The sequence below is a fragment of the Papaver somniferum genome, unplaced genomic scaffold, assembly GCF_003573695.1.
Source record: "Papaver somniferum cultivar HN1 unplaced genomic scaffold, ASM357369v1 unplaced-scaffold_117, whole genome shotgun sequence".
Lineage (NCBI taxonomy): Eukaryota > Viridiplantae > Streptophyta > Magnoliopsida > Ranunculales > Papaveraceae > Papaver > Papaver somniferum.
In genome coordinates, this window is record NW_020620714.1 from 236,202 (window position 1) to 258,382 (window position 22,181).

A 22,181-nucleotide genomic window follows, 5' to 3' on the forward strand; every position below is an offset into this window, starting at 1 on the left:
CATTTCGACATTATTTCCTTTTACCTTAAGAGATGCCTGGTACAGATCAATCAGATGCTTGGTAGTACGACAGGCGTGGGACCAATGTCCTTTCATGCCACAGCGGAAACTACTAGTCTCTTTATTTTTCTTGGGCTTGTTTTGTGAACCTTTTCTCTTCCCCTTATCTTGAGAAAGGTTCTTGTTTTTACCCTTTTTGGTTCATGTTAATGTGACGCTTGGGTTTATGCCAACGACCTTTCACACGTCCACGAGATGAACTGGCATTCACTTCATGTGTTGCTACAGTACCCGTGGGTTTGGGACCCTTGGATCAAATCTTACTGTTTACATCCTATCTATTTTTGAAATTTTATCTATTTAAACAGTATCAAATCTTACATGTTTTTTTTACCCAGAAATTATTTGTTTTGGTCTTTTTAACCAATTTTGTCATAATAAATTGGTTTATAGTGAAAAACACTCCTATGACTCGGTTGAAACTTTAAAACATGGCACTGATTCTGAATCGCAGCATGTCTATACCCATTCATGAGAATGATATGCTACATACAACTTATTGTATTTAGCCATCCAATAATTAAGTTTGAATATTATTTTTCTGTGGAGTCAAACACTAAAATGTTGGGTTTAACGGTTAACATGGTCATACCTTTATGAAACTCATATTTCAATCGGCCATTTTGAGTTGGATTTGAAATTTTAGTGGATATTTTTATAATCCTTCTTGGCTCTTTCTTCTTTATCCTCTTCTTTAGACTATGGATTCCTAATTCGGTCTACTTTTTTCTTTTTGTATTGGTTACATTTTATTGGGTTGAGGTACCCTTAAGTACCTCTTCTTTAATGAATCTTTTTTTATTAACTGATAAAAAAAAATTGAATAAAACATTTTTGGGCCAGTGTTTTGACTTTTGGGTTTATGTTTCCTTTTGAAACATGTTTTTAGGCATACCATTTTCTTTCACCGCATACAAAGTAGTTTCACTATCTAGGGTATCCTGATAAGAGGTGTCTAATGGGTATGCAATGACCTATATACTCTTAAACACTTCGAAAATATTGATTTTTAGGTTTTAGGTTCGGCTGACTCGTGTTGATGAGTTATCAGCCGAACTTCCCTCTGTAGACTCAATTCTTTCGATCTTGTTTTGACCATAACTTCTTCATCCGATGTCGGAATGACCTCATTCTTTTTGTGTTATCTTCGTATTTTCATTCTCATGAAGATGAAGATAAAATCTACTTGATTTTAATGGGTGGAATTTGGAACTTGGTAGTTGGACCCCTAAATGTGTATAAACCTAAGTGTTTTTTATAAAATTAGAAACATGTTCGGCTCATATGATTGTTTGAATATGATCCGAACTTGGAAAAATATATGGTTCGGCTGATAATTTGTCTTCGTTATCAGCCGAACTTTTCATTGTTCTTCGTTCTGAAAGTGTTTGTGAACAGTTCGGCTTATAAGTCAATACTGTTATCAGCCGAACCGTTCATAAGCACTTTCAGAAGAAGAACAATGAACAGTTCGGCTCATAATTCATCTCGCTAATCAGTCGAACTTCGTTCTATAATCACAAAAAGTTCTAGTTTTTTCTCAATTACTCATTCGGGAATCATTGTTGTAGTTGATGTGTATTTTCATAGGTTTTTTAGATGAATAATGACCCTCCTCATCCTCCATTGAATCAACAAATAAAATTTCTCACTTTCTCCTACTCTTTCTCTCCTTCAGTCCTTCTCCTTCTCTCCTTCTCAATAAATTTTTTTTTCCCCCAAAATTTTTCATCTACACATATCAACCTTAATTCTGAAAATTATCTTAATCACTAAACAAAAATTTTAATCACTAATCAAGATTATTAACACTAATACATTAAGGGCGGATTTGTCATTATGAAAAAAATTTGGTTAAGGGGTTTTCTAATTTTGTTATTTGACATCCCCTTTGATTTTCATTGGGCATGCCTAGAAAGAAATAGGTATGCCCAAAAACAGCCTTCTTCCTTTTTATGGTCTCATTCACTACTTTGTTGTGTTGATTTTCAACTATTTGGAAGCCCACTTCGGCTAAAGATAATACTGACGCGTTATGCATGTATCTTCTGACTTCAAACCTGGTTCTGATGAAGTTTTTCGTGACTTCGCCTACGTGGAAAAACAAAGGAGATGTTCTAAGAGTCCTAAACAGTGATTAGTTCTGTTTGTTCTATACGAGCTTGTCCACGTTCTTCTGTGTATATGATATATCAGTACATGTTGTTTTCACTTCTTCTACCATGAATTTTACTTGAATGTTTTTCCACCAATGTGCAAACTGACTTGTTAGGTGCCCTTTGCTGGTGTTGGTGATTTTCATCTATTTGGTGTGAAAAGCTTAGACGATCCTTTCCATTTACTGGCTTCTCTTAAAAGGAAGAGATCTCGGAAAGGTGATATCACGTCTCCATTTTTCTCAATCTTAACAGGCTGTACGCATATCTTTGTCACACAATATTGAATGACTATCCGCCAGAAAAAATCACTTTCCTCCTGCAGAACACATATTCCTATAGATCTTTTGTAGTGACATTTGTGCTAATTTCCATGCTATTAACTCTCTAATAAGGCTCGCTATGTTCGAACTTGAGAAGTAGTACTATGTACAAATTGATCCGAATTAGATATCAAAATGTCTGTTTTTTCATTTTTCTGATGTTTAACTCATAGGATAACCCGACTCGTTTGTTATATATATCATTGGATTCAAAAGCCAGAAACTAAGAGACAAGTTTATATCTGTCGACGTGATTGGTATGAGCAGTCACAGGAACTTCATTTGCAAACTGCAGCGTAATCTCCGTGATGCTTTACGCAGGTGATATTTTTTATTTTCTTGTACTCACTCGGTCACTCTAAAACTATACATACATGTTGGACTTTTGAAACAGAGGCATATGAATCACGATCTGAGTTTACCCGGAGTTATCAAAAAAATCGAGAAATAGTTAAGGTGTTGGAGTAAACTGTGGTGTTTGATTATCAAAACTTAAATGGTACGGAGGATTTAATTACTGAACATAGTTGGAAGTGTAAATATACTAGATTTTTCACAACGTTGTCAATACTGGTTATATCAAAGTATGAGTCCCCTTTGTTGATCCAATCGGATTGGATTGCATCCCGTAAAGTTACTTATAAAAAATTATTCTTATAAAATTATAAGTGTGTTTATTCCTACATGAATTGAAATACAATTAACCATAAACCGTAAATCAGCCTTAACTTAATTATTCAACAAATTTGAATTAGAAAAAACAAAAAGAGCAGAAATGGATTTTGTTTTCTATCAACACAAAAATTTATTAAGAAAATATTGATTATTACACTGCACAGCCGATGTTTCATAAAACATGAATCTCTCAAATCGTTGATTAGATAGGGAGGCAATTAGAAACCTTTGGATAAACGACAGCAGCAGGTTTACCCATGATACGACGTCCCTTGGCGCGGCTGCAGATCCATATCACCGCTCCAACTGGCCAACATACAACTGCTGTCACCAGAAACGCCACACAGCCGAGTGTTGGTCCAAAAACCCTGCACCGGCATGGATTTCTTCTTGTTCCACATTCTACACATCCAAAATTACCCATATATATACTTGAACTACCAACTAGAACTAGAAGATAAAGACTAAATGAAAGATGCGCAAACTGGGTGAACTAGTTTTTGTTAATTTGTTTTGTAGCTGATTTTTATGATGTAAATTTTGGTTGATGATGATTTGTGATCGTTTTGCGGTTGTCTCTTTATAAAGAAGGATTCGATTCGAAGTTTGCGTATGGTTTTAGATATTATTATTTGGGGACCAAAGGGAAAAATTCTGAGTCATGGAGTACACGTATGCTTCTTTTATTTATGTCTGTACCAATTCACAGACCAAAGGGATAGGATTGGAGTCATTGGATTAGTCAAATGGGGTATCAAGCAATAAGAGACCCAACAATAGCCTTCAGGAATCAGGTCGGTCTAATCTCTGAAAATGGAATTCACAATCATCGGTAATCGCTAAATGACTTGACTCAGACACGACATCCCAGAGTGCAAAACGAAAATGTGTGAAATGGACATCATAAAAGTATGCAAAGTCGTCGGATTTTGCAGTCAGAAAGATGCAAAAAAATGTTCAAAACCAACAGCATAAAATGATTTCGCAGATCATACTGTTTAGGGACAGACTGCGATATCATAAAGGTAGTACTAGGAGTCTCCAATGTGATATCACAAAGGGATAAAAAGGCAAACATTCAAAAATCTGCATCCAATAGACTTCCGATGAAATATCTGAACTGGCGAGTCACATAACATTCAAGTGGTGAACTGCTGCTTGCTAGCCTAACCTAGATGAGTCTCAGAGACCAAGGGCAGGGAAACATGTGCCAAAACAAAACTTCAACCAAGATAACAGGTTAAAAAGAGATCTTAAAGCGTGCAAGAGGTTCCAATATATGCAGAAAAGCTGACACAAGTGTTCAAAATCTCATAAGAGTAGCCATATGCCATCTTCTTCAGCAATTTAAACATGACTACTTCTAGAAAGAGATAAACATCTAAATTGCGAAATGCAGGATAACCATTTCAAGCTACTAATATTAAAACAAAATAAGAAACCTTGTATTGTATAGATAGATAAACAGCTACTCTTCTTCAAGAAGAAAAAGAAGCTCTAACTTTCTGTCTGTTCCCTCAACCTTCGGATGGTACTTCTCACGGTGACTGCACTAGCGGTGCTGTAATACAGAAACACAACAGATAAAACAACAATCAGATGGTTAGCTTTTTATGTTGCATGTAGTATACAGATATAGAATGGAAAGTGAGCATGAGAGCGAGTCTTACTTCAATGTGTAGGCACCACCAGCTTTCACTTTGCCACAGTCTTTGCATCCCCAAATTCCAACGGCCTTCCTCTTCACGGCATACTGCAAAAGGAAAGGAATTGATTACTAACTCGATTATAGAAGGAAAAACAAAACATAACAAAGATACACTGAACCTGGTGTAAGAAAGACAAAACAACAAACCTTTCCACAGATTCACAGAAGTACTTGGAATGCTGACTGATTTCCATCTTCTTGATCTGCTTTCGCAGACTGGCACCATATCTTGTTCCTGAAATAAACAAACTAATGTTGATCAAAAGGAAATACCAAATCATAGTGTACTTCTGCTTATGTAAATTATAATAAAAAATTGAATATATTCCTAGAGAAAGCCTTTTGTCAAGTTCTATGACATTCTACAAGCATCACCAGTCTAAATGAGTTCAACCACAAAATAATCATATTCATACTAGATATAAGGTAAGCTCGATAAACGAATTTAACATTTCAGTACAATTTTTCAGAAAAAAGCTGACCCTTATTTCACAGGAGCACCACCAAGGTCCAATGCTCTATGCTCAGCTAAACAGGACATAAACAAGACTTCTTGAATTGAAGAGGGCCAAGAAGCAAAATTAATAAGCATTCTGCCAGCAAATGCTTACCGTATTTGCCAACGATTCTCTTTGTACGCTTAGTCTGCATCCACAATAAACATCTGAAGGGCATCAATATACAAACAAATAAATCATATTGGAATTTTTTTAACAAAATCAGGGAAATATAAATAACAAGGAATGCACTAGACCATACTAACAGCAATAACCATACAAATCCAAAAACATTACAACCAAAACTACAAAAACCTGATATTTCTCTTTTGTTTGCTAAGACCAATACTATCAATGCTGATCATGCCTTCTTAAATACCATCAACAAGTATTCACAAAACATTTTGAACCTTAACAGGTTGGTGACTTCAGTGCTCTTTGATTGATCAAACCTTCAACTATGATGCTGTTCGCAGAAAAATGGATATGTTGCAGGTTTCTAAGATTGAGAATACTCATTTTTCTTCAAACGCTATCACCTTTGAAAGTTGCAGGTTGCTCAGAAGGAAATGATTTCAGAAAAGACCAATATGGCAAGTGAATACTCATTGATGGTATTGGAGGCACTAAAGTCACCAACTTCTTAAGGTTTTTAGACGGAAACATAAAAGTAGAATTATTATGCCTTCTTAAGCAAATCAAAACTTTCTTTTCGCAATCAGGAAATTTAATCTCATAATCTCAATGCAATCACCATTAAAAAAATAAAACAAAAAATTGAATCACAAAATAAAGTTTGGAGCCTCAAAGATCTTGGTGGATAAATAATCATCAGAGGGGGTTATAACCCCCATCAAGAGTAGCAAATATTATCCTTACATCACTGGCTTCAGCAAACCATAACCTAAACAACATCTAAACAACAATTAACAATTCAACTAACAATCCTAAATCTCTAACCATACAACACAGATAACGTAATCATCAAAACTGCAAATCAACTTAGAAATCAGTTCTAACCAAAACAGAACAAAACAAAAAATCATTAAATCATACAAAAATTAGGGATGATATGAAACATGTGAAGAAGCCTCAGAGATCTTGGTGGATAAATAATCATCAGAAAGGTTTTTCACCCCCATCAAGAGTAGCAAATATTATCCTTACATCACTGGCTTTTTCACGTAAAACCCTAACCACAAATCTACAAATTGAACAAAAACGTAAAGCAAAATCCTAAATCGAGCAAAACCCTTTGTTTGAATCTAACTAAAAACCCAAATCCAGTCTGGGTTTTCAATAAATCTAAACATAACATCAGAAAATGAAAAATCTCAGCAAATTCAGTAAAGATCTAATCAGAATATAACTTTAATCATCAGAACAAAGATAAGAAGAACGATTACAATATCAGAACAAGTAAGAGTTAAGATCAAAACTTAAATAGAGTGAGATGAGATTTGAAGGACTTACCATGGCTGCGGAGGCGGAGGTTGTAGAAGGAAAAAGTTAATCTCTATTTAGGGTTCCGATTTCTCTCGAGGAAAGCGAGTATATAAAGGCAGACTGGTGCCCTTAACAGATAAGTGAGTGTTTAGATCGTAGTGTTTGGAGGAAAACTGTCCAGTGGACTTGGGCCACCAACGTCCAGGAAAATTTTAGGGCATACAATTCTGATGCTTTTTCTCATTCTGTGACGTCCCTGAGTTTCCTTGGCCTTCACGGACAATATCTCTACTGTATAGATTACCATGAAATCCAATTATATGATAATTACAAGCGTCCAAGTTACCGCATAAGGAGGATCAATCTTCCATTCCCAGACGTGTATGGATTTGGAATTGGATTTGTTGGTTCGTGCAATGGATTGATTTGTTTAGCGGTCGAGACAGAATGTTGCCGTGGCGTTTGGATAGACCATTCCACCACCAACAGCGCATCTACCAGTAGTAAAGAAGAGTTTTACTTTTGTAATCCCATTTTTTACATCTGTAATCCCATTACCAGAGAATACTTGAAGCTTCCCGGATTAAACAAAACCAATGGAGGTTTTTATGTTGTGCATGGTTTTGGATACCACCCTGTAACTAACGACTACAAGGTCGTTCGAATTTCTTACTATGTAAATAAATGGCCATGCTTGGGACGTATCGAGGTATATACGCTTGGAAGTGGCAGAGGCTGGAGACGTGTTGGAGAAATCGATTATGGTTTACTATCTGCATGTAATGAATCCAACAGTGTTTGCGTAAATGGAGCTCTTTATTGGTCCCGTGAGGATTCAAGGGAGATTGTGGCTTTTGATTTGGAAGACGAAAAATTCCACTTGCTCCCTCCCCCACCGAAAACATTTAAGGGGACTTATAAGCTTTGTGTTATGAGTGGGTGTTTGTGTCTTGTTGATGAATATATTTTCAATGGCTTGTGGTTTTTAATGAAGGTTAAAGACGGCGAGAATGATAGCAGCAGTTACGCCACAAATTACAAGTCTTGGTGTTGGAGTAGAGAGTTCAAAGACGGTATTGACCGATATAGATTAGAACAAGATTTTTACAAAGAGAAGATTCGCAACTGGACTACTCTGGTACCATTAACGTGGACACACATCAACAGCTTTGTTTCACTTAAAGCACTAGGAGAACACAATGCCGAGGTATTTACAGGATATCAGCATTGTCAGAGTACTGCAACGGGAATGGATTTGGTATTCCTCCCTGATCTCTGGAGAAACAAGTTGTATATCCTTTAATGTGGAACAAGGTAAAAGAAAGCAATACTAGATTGCTATAAGCAAGAAGATAAGTGAATTTAAGCAAGAAGAGAAAGATAAGTTTTGTGTTTAATAATTTGATTGAGTAATAAATAGCTCTTACAAGACTTAATCTAGCCTTTATATAGGCTTGAAGAATAACTAAACTAGGAAACAGAAAACTAAAAGGAAATCTAAAAGAATCCTTAAAATAAGAAAGACTGAAACTAGGAAACCATGGAAGGCAAACCTCTAAGCGGAATCTTCTTGAATTGTAGTATGCCCTGCATCAGTCCCCCCTTCTAGAGTAAAGCTCGTCCTCGAGTTGTCCAAACAAACCATAAGTTCATTGTCACCATGAAACGTAAAAATCTCTTGAACATTAAATGTGTTGGAGATATTCCAATCATTTGGTAGATCAATAACATAATCATTATCATTGATCTTCTTTAAAACCTTGAAAGAACCATATTTCTTCATCTTGGTTTTGTTATAAGTACCCACTGGAAATCTCTCTTTTCTTAGATGTATCATCACGAGCTCCCCTTCCTTGAAGGTTTTAAACCTATTTTGTTTATCAGCATCCTCTTTATATTTAGAATTGGACTTCTCCAGTTTAGATTTTACTTCATTATGTAATTCAGTTGCTTTGTCTACAAAAGAGTCCGCTGCAGTGTTTGTACTCTGTGTGGTGGGTAAGGCTACCAAATCAAGAGTATGATTAGGTACTTTAGAGTACACAATCTCAAATGGAGTTTTCCCAGTAGAACGATTCACAGAAGTGTTGAAAGCGAATTCCACATGTGGCAATAACACATCCCACTGCTTACTATTATCCATGCACTTAGCTCTATTCAAATTCCCCAGTGATCTATTAACAACCTCAGTTTGTCCATCAGTTTGCGGATGTGAAGTTGTGCTGAATTGTAAAACTGTGCCTAAGCGCATCCATAAACTTTTCCAGAAATAACTCACAAATTTTGTATCTCTGTCAGAAGTGATAGACTTTGGAACCCCATGCAATCTTACTACTTATTTAAAGAACAAAGAAGCAACATTAGAAGCGTCAGTTGATTTCTTACAAGCTACGAAGTGAGCCATTTTAGAGTAACGATAAACTACGACCATAACAGAATCATTACCTCTAGCAGTACGAGGTAAACCAAGTATAAAATCCATACTTATATCAACCCAAGGTGCATCAGGAACTGGTAAAGGAGTATACAACCCGGTATTTTGAATTGTACACTTTGCTCTCTGACAGACCATGCATTTTTGTACGAACTTTTGTACATCACGTTTCAAAGATGGCCAAAAATATCTTTCTTCAATCAGGGCAATGGTTTTATCTCTCCCAAAATGACCACCAAGACCACTGCCATGTAATTCTCGCATAAGATGTAAACGTAAAGACCCTTGAGGAATACATAATCGATTCCCTTTAAAAAGAAAACCTTCTTGTATAAGAAAATCATCAACCCCATGAGTTTGAGAAATGCATTGATCCCATAGTTTGCCAAAATCTTCATCTTCTGGATAAATGTCTTTGATATAGTCAAATGCATAACTCTCATTACGAATTGTTGTTAATAAATGACTTCTTCTACTTAAGGCATCAGCAACTTGATTCAATTTTCCACTTTTATGTCTCACGGAGAAAGTGTATTTGTTGAGTGTGGAAAGCCATCAATCATGCATTCTGTTAACTTTAGCAGAAGTATTCAAAAACTTCAAAGCATGGTTGTCAGTGTTGACAAAAAATTCCCTATGTATAAGATAAGTATGCCACTGCTTAAGAGATTGAACAAGAGCCAATAACTCTAATTCATATGTATACCATTTCTTTTGTGCATCTGAATTCTTCTCACTGTAATATGCAATTGGATGACCCTCCTGTGATAATACTGCACCAATACCAACAACAGAGGCATCACAATCTATTTCAAAAGGCTTGTTGAAATTCGGAAGTGCAAGAATTGGTGTCGTACAAAGCTTTTCTTTAAGAAGAATAAAGCTTTTATCCATTGCTTCCGTCCACTCAAACTTCTCCTTCTTGATACAGTCAGTGAAAGGTGCAGAAATAGAGCTAAAGTTCTTCACAAATCTTCGATAGAAAGAAGCCAAACCATGAAAACTACGAACATCACGAATAGAAGTAGGAACTGGCCAATCTTCAATTGCTTGAACTTTAGAAGGATCGACATGAATACCATCAGTAGAAATCACATATCCCAAAAATGTTACTGAAGAAGCCATGAAGTTACACTTCTTCAAATTAACATATAAAGAGTTGTCAGCAAGAACTTGAAACACTTGTGAAAGATGTTGGAGGTGTTCTGGCTCACTGCGACTAAAAATTAGTATGTCATCAAAATAGACAATAACAAATTTACTGAGAAAGGGTTGGAGAACCTGATTCATAAGTCTCATAAAAGTACTAGGTGCAATAGATAACCCAAATGGCATGACCAGCCATTCATATAAACCTTCACGTGTCTTGAATGCTGTTTTCCACTCATCTCCACCTCGAATGCGTATTTTGTGGTAACCACTGCGTAAATCCAATTTAGTAAAAATAATAGAGCCCGACAGTAAATCAATCATATCATCAATACGCGGGATCGGAAATCTATAAGGAATGGTGATGCGATCTAATGCTCTGCAATCGATACACATCCTCCATCCATTGTCTTTTTTACTAACCAAGAAGGCAGGACTGGCACAAGGACTGTTGCTAGGTCGTATCAAACCCTTTGTAAGAAAATCATTTACCTATCCCTGTAATATCTCATGCTCAGCAGGACTCAAGCGATAGTGTGCTTGGTTTGGTAAAGAGGCTCCAGGAATAAAATCGATGCAGTGTTGAATATTCCGTAAATGAGGTAATGCAGTTGGTAGTTCATCTGGAAATAAAACATTATATTGAAATAATAAGGGCTTCACCTTTGCAGGCAACTCAATCATAGGCTTAGAATCTTCATGGGAATGTAAAGAATGTTGTGGGTGCAAAGAACGAATAACAGTGGCTACGACAGCATCAGTCTGCGCACAAGAGTTTGAAGTGGAATTGGATGGACTAAGAACCTTGGTTTTCCCATTATGAACAAAAGTGTAAGTATTCTCGAATACATTGTGAACCGCGTGAAGATCGTATTGCCAAGGTCTGCCAAGAAGAAGATGGGTTTCCGTCATATTAATGACATCACATAGAACTGTGTCTTCATAACCCTCAAAAGAGAATGACACAAAACACTGAAGAGTAATCTTCTGTGTGCTAGAGGCATTAACCCATCCTACAGTGTAAGATTCTGGATGAGAAGTTACTGGTAGTTCAAGATTCTTAACTATGTGATCAGCAATATAATTATCCACACTTCCACTATCAATTGTCATCTTGCAGATTTTACCCCCAATATAACATCTGGATTTAAAGATATTGTGTCTCTGAGACTTGCATTGTTGAATAAGAAATAATGGACGAATCATCCCAACAAACTCATCGACATCACCAGGTGAGTCTTCATCTTCGAACTCATTAAGCGCACCAGTGACGTCATTAATGAACTGAGGTTCACCAATCAAAGCATTGAATTTCCGACAATCACTAGACGTGTGCCCCGATTGCTGGCATTTATTGCACTTATCTCCACGAAATTTTGCATAAGTATTAGTAGTTCTCTGTTGTGGTGGAAGTTGTTGTTGCCTGTTATGAAACCGATTCCCTGTAGTAGGAGGTGTTGGTTGCAGAGAGTGAGACTGCTGACCCGGCTGAAGATCAACTGGATTGGCTAAGATAGGTGTAGCCAGAGGTGGAGTACAAGGCACAATATGGCTAGGTTGTCGATGTGAATGGCTAACATCATCATAAGGAGGCCTGGGAATAGTCAAAACAGTATCTGGAGAAAAGTTTTGAGATGAATTGGTACCCCTGGAATTATTTTGATAACGCCCTTGTCTGGATGGATAAGTCCTAGAAGAACGAAGAAGGAGATTTTCTATCTTAATAGCTTGCTGCACCGCTTCGACCATAGTAAAAACTGAATGAGTCATACCATTTTGTATTAATCTATTCATCCCCTCAATGAATCTTGCAACTAACTGTTCTTCAGATTCTTTGAGTTGATTTCGTGCCACCAAATTATAAAAATCGGACAAAATATTCTTCAACAGTGCGTGCCCCCTGTTGAATGTTCTGCAATTTGATGAAAAGTTGCTGCATAAAGTCTCTAGGTAAGAACTTATCCCTTATCAAAGTTTTCATACGTGTCCAAGTACGTATTTTCGGTTTGTTAGCGTTTCTTCGATCATCACAGATCTTATCCCACCAGGCTGCAGCTCCTCCTTTGAGCTTGTAAGTCACAAGTTTGACCTTAGAATCTTCAGGGACTTCGATAAATTCAAAAAAAGCTTCTACCTCAAAGAACCAATCAGTTAGTTCTTCAATACGAAAATTTCCAGAGAAGTTGGGAATATCATCTTTTAGCTTATATTCGGGTAAAGAACTGTAAAGGTTGTGACTAGTTTTTAAACGTCGTTCTTCAATCCAATTCTTCTCTACATCATTCTCACGTTCATCTTCATCATCACTGTCGAGTGTAGGAGACCCTTCATACGGTTTCTTAATGTTTAAAGTACGCAATACATCTTTAGGTACTGCACCATTCTGCAAAAACTGAAGTGGATCGTTTTTAGTTTTGTCTTCTAAGTCTACAAGCTCAGACATATCCAAATCTATATTTTGAAAAGCTGATTCTGCATTGCTTCAAGCTTGTTATCTCTTAACCCTTATTTTTCCTCCATGGATTTTTCAAGAGTTTCAGTAATGTTTTTTTCCAAAATCTCGGTATGAGATTTGATGAGAGCTTCGATTGCTGCTAGAGTAACTGGTTGAGCAGTCATATTTTTTGTTTTTTTTTGTTTTTTTTTTGTGTACTTAAAAGGAATGAAAAGGTGTTGCGGAAGCGAAGTAAAGGATCAAGTGATAGGATGAAAAACCTAAAACTAAGCGGGTGATACCAACTAATGTGGAACAAGGTAAAAGAAAGCAATACTAGATTGCTATAAGCAAGAAGATAAGTGAATTCAAGCAAGAAGAGAAAGATAAGTTTTGTGTTTAATAATTTGATTGAGTAATAGATAGCTCCTACAAGACTTAATCTAGCCTTTATATAGGCTTGAAGAATAACTAAACTAGGAAACAGAAAACTAAAAGGAAATCTAAAAGAATCCTAAAAATAAGAAAGACTGAAACTAGGAAACCATGGAAGCCAAACCTCTAAGCGGAATCTTCTGGAATTGTAGTATGCCCTGCATCATCCTTCCACGAAAAACCCTTAAGAGATGGAAGAGCATCCTTGGTGACAGAAATTCTGGGGCTGGTTCTGGGTTTGTGGTAGATGGGTCAAATTTATGGTACATGATGGATCATTGGCCGCATAACGAGTCATTGGGAAAATTTGGTTTGGGTCGCACAAAGAAAGTTTTGAATATGTGGATGAGACAGTAGGTTGCTAGGGTTTTGGGTGATAAAGGGGTACCTACAAAGAGACCTGGATAACGAGTTATGATCTTGGACAGACGAGACCGCAATCTTTCATAGAGGAGGCAAAGATATGGAAGAGCATCCTCTGAACCATCTTCCTCAGGAAATCACATTTGATATATTCTCTAGATTACCGTTTGAGTCAGTTTTAAGCTTGTATGTAAACATTATCCAATAATTTCCACAATAAAACTATTTGGTTTACGGTGCAAAAATTCCAGATACGAGTGATTCATTTCTCACTTTGAAACATAACAACAATTTTGAATCATCCCGAGTCGACGCTGAATACATTATGGGGATATGAGTATTAAAATTCATTCAAGCTTCCTATAAGTTTGAAACATAGATTAATTACAACGATACAAAGATTTACTGCATTATACTAGCGACACTATGCTAATTTTTCAGCAGATTACAGCAGTCCGGTAGCATGTACAAGCAAAAAATGACCGGAAAAAGAAAATGTGCTGGAAACAACACGTCAATGACTCAATGGAAAGGATTATGTACGTGGATGATGGTGTTACGTGCTTACGTAACAAGATGATTTTTCTTCGAGGGGAACTCCTAAAACCTCGGGTGATCACGTTAGAGTGCAATCAAACTCCGCGAGAGAATCTCTCTAGACAAATATATTCAAGATAACATACATAGTTCCAACACATGTACATATAACATCAGATATATAACATTCCTTCCCTCCTAAATTCAACCCTCGTCCTCAGGTTGTAACTTCAGAAATTGTGTACCCTACTGTAGATTTTTCTTCGAGAATTGATCACTTCCATAAATATAGAAAGATCATTTGTATGTTGATGGCTGTTGACTGCTCCAAGATTGCAATATTGAAAGGGAAAATGCACCAATTAGATGATGTCGTTCCTATTTGTATTGCTCCAAACTGGTGTCCTTCGTCCAAATGAATGGAACCATAACATAAACCATGTGTATCATATTTTTTCTTCCCAATTCCATTCTTTTCTACAACTTTTTGGAAGAGTCATGAAAATTCTTGCAATCTTTGTTATCCACAGCATCACGTATTTTAGGTATAGATTCTTCAAGTTGCTTTTCAAAAATGGGAAAGACATCTTCAATATCAAATGAAGAAGGATTCTTGAATTAGTGCGGGTTATCTCACTTTTCTCTTCGAATATATATCAAAGAACTCAGTTAAACAACGACATCCTTGTCTTCTAAATTCAACCATGGATTGATCATAAGCACGTTGAGCCTTCCGTGATTCTGTTATATCATGAAGTTCTTGTTTGATGTAGATGAGCAATTTTTAGAGTTTCATCATCACGTAAAGAGTACCATTTTCATATTATGCTGACGCACCATTTTCTCTGGTAATTAAATAGATGTTTGATCTTCTTAAAAAAACCAACAATTAGACTTCACTGTTAAGTGTTTTCAATTATCAAACGAGTGAAAATATGTGAACTTGGATAAACAGTGTTTTTATTTGTGTAAACTCTTTAAAAAACAAGAAGATAAATACAAACTTGGACCGAATCTTCAAACCCAATCTTTCCTTTACTTCCGGCTATGTACGACTTGAAAGTAGGGAAACATCAGACCATCAGATTGATGCATCGATTAGGACCATAAAGTATCTAAATGTTCCACAAGGAGGATGGATAGGTCCACATATATCTCCTTGAATTCTTTGTAAGAAATTAGGTGCCTCATTACCAACCTTTGTTGGAGATGGTCTAATTATTAATTTTCCTTGAGAACATGCATCACAAGGAAAATCATGAGGCGTAAGAATTTTTGATTCATTAAATAATGACCGTGTGAGTTTTCAATAACCAGACGCATCATCGTAGATCCTGGAGGACCAATACGGTCATTCCAAAATTAAAAATCTTTGGATCAGATATTGCAAGTTGTGTTTCTATTATACTAGTGTGGTATAATCCAGAGGCAAATGCCGGAAGCTTTTCTAACACACATTTCTTGCCTGATACAATACAAGTTATACAAAGATATTCAATATCTAATAGTCTCAATATGATATCCATTTTGACGAATATCTTTAAAACTAAGCAAATTTCTAGTGGATTGCTAGAATATAAGGCATCTTGGATATTTAATTTTTGTACCATTAGATAATAATATACAGCTCTTCCGAAACCGTAAATTATTTTTCATATTCCCGAAATGGTACTAACATTAGCATTGGCTAGTTTTAGACTTGAGGAAAATCTCTTATCTCGGAGAATTTGTACGTGTCGTTACACTGTCTACAAGACACATAAACCTTATCACTCGCATTCAAGTGCTCAATTCTAGCAATATCCATATGTTTCAAAAAATTAATTACAAGATAAATTAGGGATACCTCAAAATTAAACATATATTCATTAGGAAGCAAAACTACATGAAAACAAGTTCAACTAAACAACTATTGTAAAACAAAATATTAAACACGCCATTGCAGGAAAAAAAATACTAAACTAACAATAATCACTGCTAACAATAGTGAAATTGTTTTAGGGAAATAGGAAATCCTACTGGAAATAAAAATGGTTTGCTAATCCATATGTTTAAGATTCATTGTGGTTTTTCCTGGAGAAGGAAATCTGAAATGTCGAAGTGGGTAGTCTCCCAATTCTCAAAATTAGCAAAATTCATTTTGACATTATTTCCTTTTACCTTAAGAGATGCCTGGTACAAATCAACCAGATGCTTGGCCGTACGATAGGCGTGGGACCAATGTCCATGCATGCCACAGCGGAAACAACTAGTCTCTTTGTTTTCCTTGGGCTTGTTTTGTGAACCTTTTCCCTTCCCATTATCTTGAGAAAGGTTCTTGTTGTACCTTTTTTGGCATTATGACCATCCTTTTTCTTGTTAATCTGACGCTTGGGTCCATGCCAATGACCCTTTCCACGTCCACGAGATGAACTAACATTCACTTCAGGTATTGCTACAGTACCAGTGGGTTAGGACTGGTGATTTTTCATCAATAATTCATTGTTTTTGCTCCGGCACAAGAAGACAAGAAATTAACTGTGAGTATTTTTAAATCTCCGCTCACGATATTGTTGTTGCAGGAGAACATTTGAAGCATGAAAGTTGAATAGTCTTTTCCAAAAGATCATATTCACTTACTATTTCTCCGCATAATCTTAAACGGGAACAAAGCGAAAAAGTTTTAGAGTTTATACTCACTAACCGTCTTAAATCTTGCAAACGCAAATTCATCCACTCATGTCGAGTTCGAGGGAGTGTGACGGTTTTTTGATGGTCATAGCGATCTTTCAAAATCAGACAACAATAGAATGGATCTTCCACTGTCAATTATTGGGATTTCAATGCCCTGTCAAGATGACGACGAAGGAAAATCATGACTTTTAAACGATCCTCCCGATATTCGTCGTTTTCCTTCAACGATAGTGTTTCCCAAATTCATAGCATTGAGATGGATCTTAGCATCAAGAATCAATGACAAGTAGTTCTCTCCCCCGACAAACTTAAGAGCAACAAATTCCAATTTTGAGAGGTTCGACGTAGTGTGAGAACATGAAAAATATTAGCATTTTTTTTATTCACGTACCACAAATACAAATATATATATATATATATATATATACTTAAAATAATAATAATAGTAAAAATGTTCCAACACTTTTTTGCTCAAAAAATAGTCAAACAAATATATCAGATTATTTTTGCGGGTTGAGAAAACATTTTTTTTCTCTTCTTGATTTTTAAGTTGAAAAAAATTAAAAATAAAAAATAATAATACTTGAGCAACAAATTAACAATAAAACAAGAAGATAAATACAACTTGGACCGAATCTTCAAACCCAATCTTCCTTTACTACTCCGGCTAGAAATTGTGAAATCCTTGGATTTCTGACCGAGAGATTGATAAACAACAACTATCATTCGATCACTAAATATCTGGTAACAATTTGCGGAAGACAAACATGGCTATGGCTACCATATTGTACGTTCTTACGTAACAAGATGAGTTTTCTTCGAGGGAAACCCCTAAAAACCAAACCTCCAGTGATCACGTTAGAGTGCACTCAAATTCTGAGAGAGAATATTCCTTAGTGGGTGATCTGGAAATTGTGCTCTTAACCATATGATTTGAGCACGTAGCCTTGCAAAAGCTATTGTACGACTTGAAAGTAGGGAAACATCAGACCATCAGATTGATGCATCGATTAGGACCATAAAGTATCTAAATGTTCCACAAGGAGGATGGATAGGTCCACATATATCCTTGAATTCTTTGTAAGAAATTAGGTGCCTCATTACCAACCTTTGTTGGAGATGGTCTAATTATTAATTTTCCTTGAGAGCATGCATCGCAAGGAAAATCATGAGGCGTAAGAATTTTTTGATTCATTAAATAATGACCGTGTGAGTTTTCAATAACCAGACGCATCATCGTAGATCCTGGAGGACCAATACGGTCATTCCAAAATTTAAAAATCTTTGGATCAGATATTGCAAGTTGTGTTTCTATTATACTAGTGTGGTATAATCCAGAGGCAAATGCCGGAAGCTTTTCTAACACACATTTCTTGCCTAAGACAATAGAAGTTATACAAAGATATTCAATATTATCTTCGCTAATAGTCTCAATATGATATCCATTTTGACGAATATATTTAAAAATAAACAAATTTCTAGTGGATTTGCTAGAATATAAGGCATCTTGGATATTTAATTTTGTACCATTAGATAATAATATAACAGCTCTTCCGGAGCCGTAAGTTATTTTTCATATTCCCGAAACGGTACTAACATTAGCATTGGATAGTTTTAGACTTGAAAAAAATCTCTTATCTCATAGAATTGTATGTGTCGTTGCACTATCTACAAAACACATAACCTTATCACTCGCATTCAAAGTGCTCAAGCCTTTAGCAATATCCATATCTTCAAGAAAATAAATTAATAAGATAAATTAAGGGATACCTCAAAATTAAACATATATTCATTAGGAAGCAAAACTACATGAAAGAAAAGTTCAACTAAACAACTATTGTAAAACAACATAATTGAACACGCCATTGCAGGAAAAAATTACTAACTAACAATAATCACTTCTAACAATAGTGAAATTATTTTTAGGGAAATGGGAAATCCTACTGGAAATAAAAATGGGTTGCGAATCCATATGTTTAAGATTCATTGTAGTTCTCCTGGAGAAGGAAATCTGAGATGTTGAAATGGGTAGTCTCCCCATTCTCAAAATTAGCAAAATTCATTTCGACATTATTTCCTTTACCTTAAGAGATGCCTGGTACAGATCAATCAGATGCTTGGTAGTACGACAGGCGTGGGACCAATGTCCTTTCATGCCACAGCGGAAACTACTAGTCTCTTTATTTTTCTTGGGCTTGTTTTGTGAACCTTTTCTCTTCCCCTTATCTTGAGAAAGGTTCTTGTTTTTACCCTTTTTGGTTCATGTTAATGTGACGCTTGGGTTTATGCCAACGACCTTTCACACGTCCACGAGATGAACTGGCATTCACTTCATGTGTTGCTACAGTACCCGTGGGTTTGGGACCCTTGGATCAAATCTTACTGTTTACATCCTATCTATTTTTGAAATTTTATCTATTTAAACAGTATCAAATCTTACATGTTTTTTTTACCCAGAAATTATTTGTTTTGGTCTTTTTAACCAATTTTGTCATAATAAATTGGTTTATAGTGAAAAACACTCCTATGACTCGGTTGAAACTTTAAAACATGGCACTGATTCTGAATCGCAGCATGTCTATACCCATTCATGAGAATGATATGCTACATACAACTTATTGTATTTAGCCATCCAATAATTAAGTTTGAATATTATTTTTCTGTGGAGTCAAACACTAAAATGTTGGGTTTAACGGTTAACATGGTCATACCTTTATGAAACTCATATTTCAATCGGCCATTTTGAGTTGGATTTGAAATTTTAGTGGATATTTTTATAATCCTTCTTGGCTCTTTCTTCTTTATCCTCTTCTTTAGACTATGGATTCCTAATTCGGTCTACTTTTTTCTTTTTGTATTGGTTACATTTTATTGGGTTGAGGTACCCTTAAGTACCTCTTCTTTAATGAATCTTTTTTTATTAACTGATAAAAAAAAATTGAATAAAACATTTTTGGGCCAGTGTTTTGACTTTTGGGTTTATGTTTCCTTTTGAAACATGTTTTTAGGCATACCATTTTCTTTCACCGCATACAAAGTAGTTTCACTATCTAGGGTATCCTGATAAGAGGTGTCTAATGGGTATGCAATGACCTATATACTCTTAAACACTTCGAAAATATTGATTTTTAGGTTTTAGGTTCGGCTGACTCGTGTTGATGAGTTATCAGCCGAACTTCCCTCTGTAGACTCAATTCTTTCGATCTTGTTTTGACCATAACTTCTTCATCCGATGTCGGAATGACCTCATTCTTTTTGTGTTCTTCGTATTTTCATTCTCATGAAGATGAAGATAAAATCTACTTGATTTTAATGGGTGGAATTTGGAACTTGGTAGTTGGACCCCTAAATGTGTATAAACCTAAGTGTTTTTTATAAAATTAGAAACATGTTCGGCTCATATGATTGTTTGAATATGATCCGAACTTGGAAAAATATATGGTTCGGCTGATAATTTGTCTTCGTTATCAGCCGAACTTTTCATTGTTCTTCGTTCTGAAAGTGTTTGTGAACAGTTCGGCTTATAAGTCAATACTGTTATCAGCCGAACCGTTCATAAGCACTTTCAGAAGAAGAACAATGAACAGTTCGGCTCATAATTCATCTCGCTAATCAGTCGAACTTCGTTCTATAATCACAAAAAGTTCTAGTTTTTTCTCAATTACTCATTCGGGAATCATTGTTGTAGTTGATGTGTATTTTCATAGGTTTTTTAGATGAATAATGACCCTCCTCATCCTCCATTGAATCAACAAATAAAATTTCTCACTTTCTCCTACTCTTTCTCTCCTTCAGTCCTTCTCCTTCTCTCCTTCTCAATAAATTTTTTTTTCCCCCAAAATTTTTCATCTACACATATCAACCTTAATTCTGAAAATTATCTTAATCACTAAACAAAAATTTTAATCACTAATCAAGATTATTAACACTAATACATTAAGGGCGGATTTGTCATTATGAAAAAAATTTGGTTAAGGGGTTTTCTAATTTTGTTATTTGACATCCCCTTTGATTTTCATTGGGCATGCCTAGAAAGAAATAGGTATGCCCAAAAACAGCCTTCTTCCTTTTTATGGTCTCATTCACTACTTTGTTGTGTTGATTTTCAACTATTTGGAAGCCCACTTCGGCTAAAGATAATACTGACGCGTTATGCATGTATCTTCTGACTTCAAACCTGGTTCTGATGAAGTTTTTCGTGACTTCGCCTACGTGGAAAAACAAAGGAGATGTTCTAAGAGTCCTAAACAGTGATTAGTTCTGTTTGTTCTATACGAGCTTGTCCACGTTCTTCTGTGTATATGATATATCAGTACATGTTGTTTTCACTTCTTCTACCATGAATTTTACTTGAATGTTTTTCCACCAATGTGCAAACTGACTTGTTAGGTGCCCTTTGCTGGTGTTGGTGATTTTCATCTATTTGGTGTGAAAAGCTTAGACGATCCTTTCCATTTACTGGCTTCTCTTAAAAGGAAGAGATCTCGGAAAGGTGATATCACGTCTCCATTTTTCTCAATCTTAACAGGCTGTACGCATATCTTTGTCACACAATATTGAATGACTATCCGCCAGAAAAAACACTTTCCTCCTGCAGAACACATATTCCTATAGATCTTTTGTAGTGACATTTGTGCTAATTTCCATGCTATTAACTCTCTAATAAGGCTCGCTATGTTCGAACTTGAGAAGTAGTACTATGTACAAATTGATCCGAATTAGATATCAAAATGTCTGTTTTTTCATTTTTCTGATGTTTAACTCATAGGATAACCCGACTCGTTTGTTATATATATCATTGGATTCAAAAGCCAGAAACTAAGAGACAAGTTTATATCTGTCGACGTGATTGGTATGAGCAGTCACAGGAACTTCATTTGCAAACTGCAGCGTAATCTCCGTGATGCTTTACGCAGGTGATATTTTTTATTTTCTTGTACTCACTCGGTCACTCTAAAACTATACATACATGTTGGACTTTTGAAACAGAGGCATATGAATCACGATCTGAGTTTACCCGGAGTTATCAAAAAAATCGAGAAATAGTTAAGGTGTTGGAGTAAACTGTGGTGTTTGATTATCAAAACTTAAATGGTACGGAGGATTTAATTACTGAACATAGTTGGAAGTGTAAATATACTAGATTTTTCACAACGTTGTCAATACTGGTTATATCAAAGTATGAGTCCCCTTTGTTGATCCAATCGGATTGGATTGCATCCCGTAAAGTTACTTATAAAAAATTATTCTTATAAAATTATAAGTGTGTTTATTCCTACATGAATTGAAAT

General features: G+C 35.7%; 2 non-coding genes and 1 pseudogene across 2 annotated transcripts; all 3 read right to left on the bottom strand.

Annotated features, from left to right (window-relative positions):
- Positions 1-4,454: 4,454 nt before the first annotated feature.
- On the bottom strand, positions 4,455-6,955 carry LOC113330051 (annotated as a pseudogene).
- LOC113330267 lies at positions 6,220-6,308 on the bottom strand. The gene has a single exon (XR_003350142.1). It is a non-coding gene; the product is annotated as a small nucleolar RNA SNORD24 (small nucleolar RNA).
- LOC113330261 lies at positions 6,508-6,596 on the bottom strand. The gene has a single exon (XR_003350136.1). It is a non-coding gene; the product is annotated as a small nucleolar RNA SNORD24 (small nucleolar RNA).
- Positions 6,956-22,181: the final 15,226 nt, after the last annotated feature.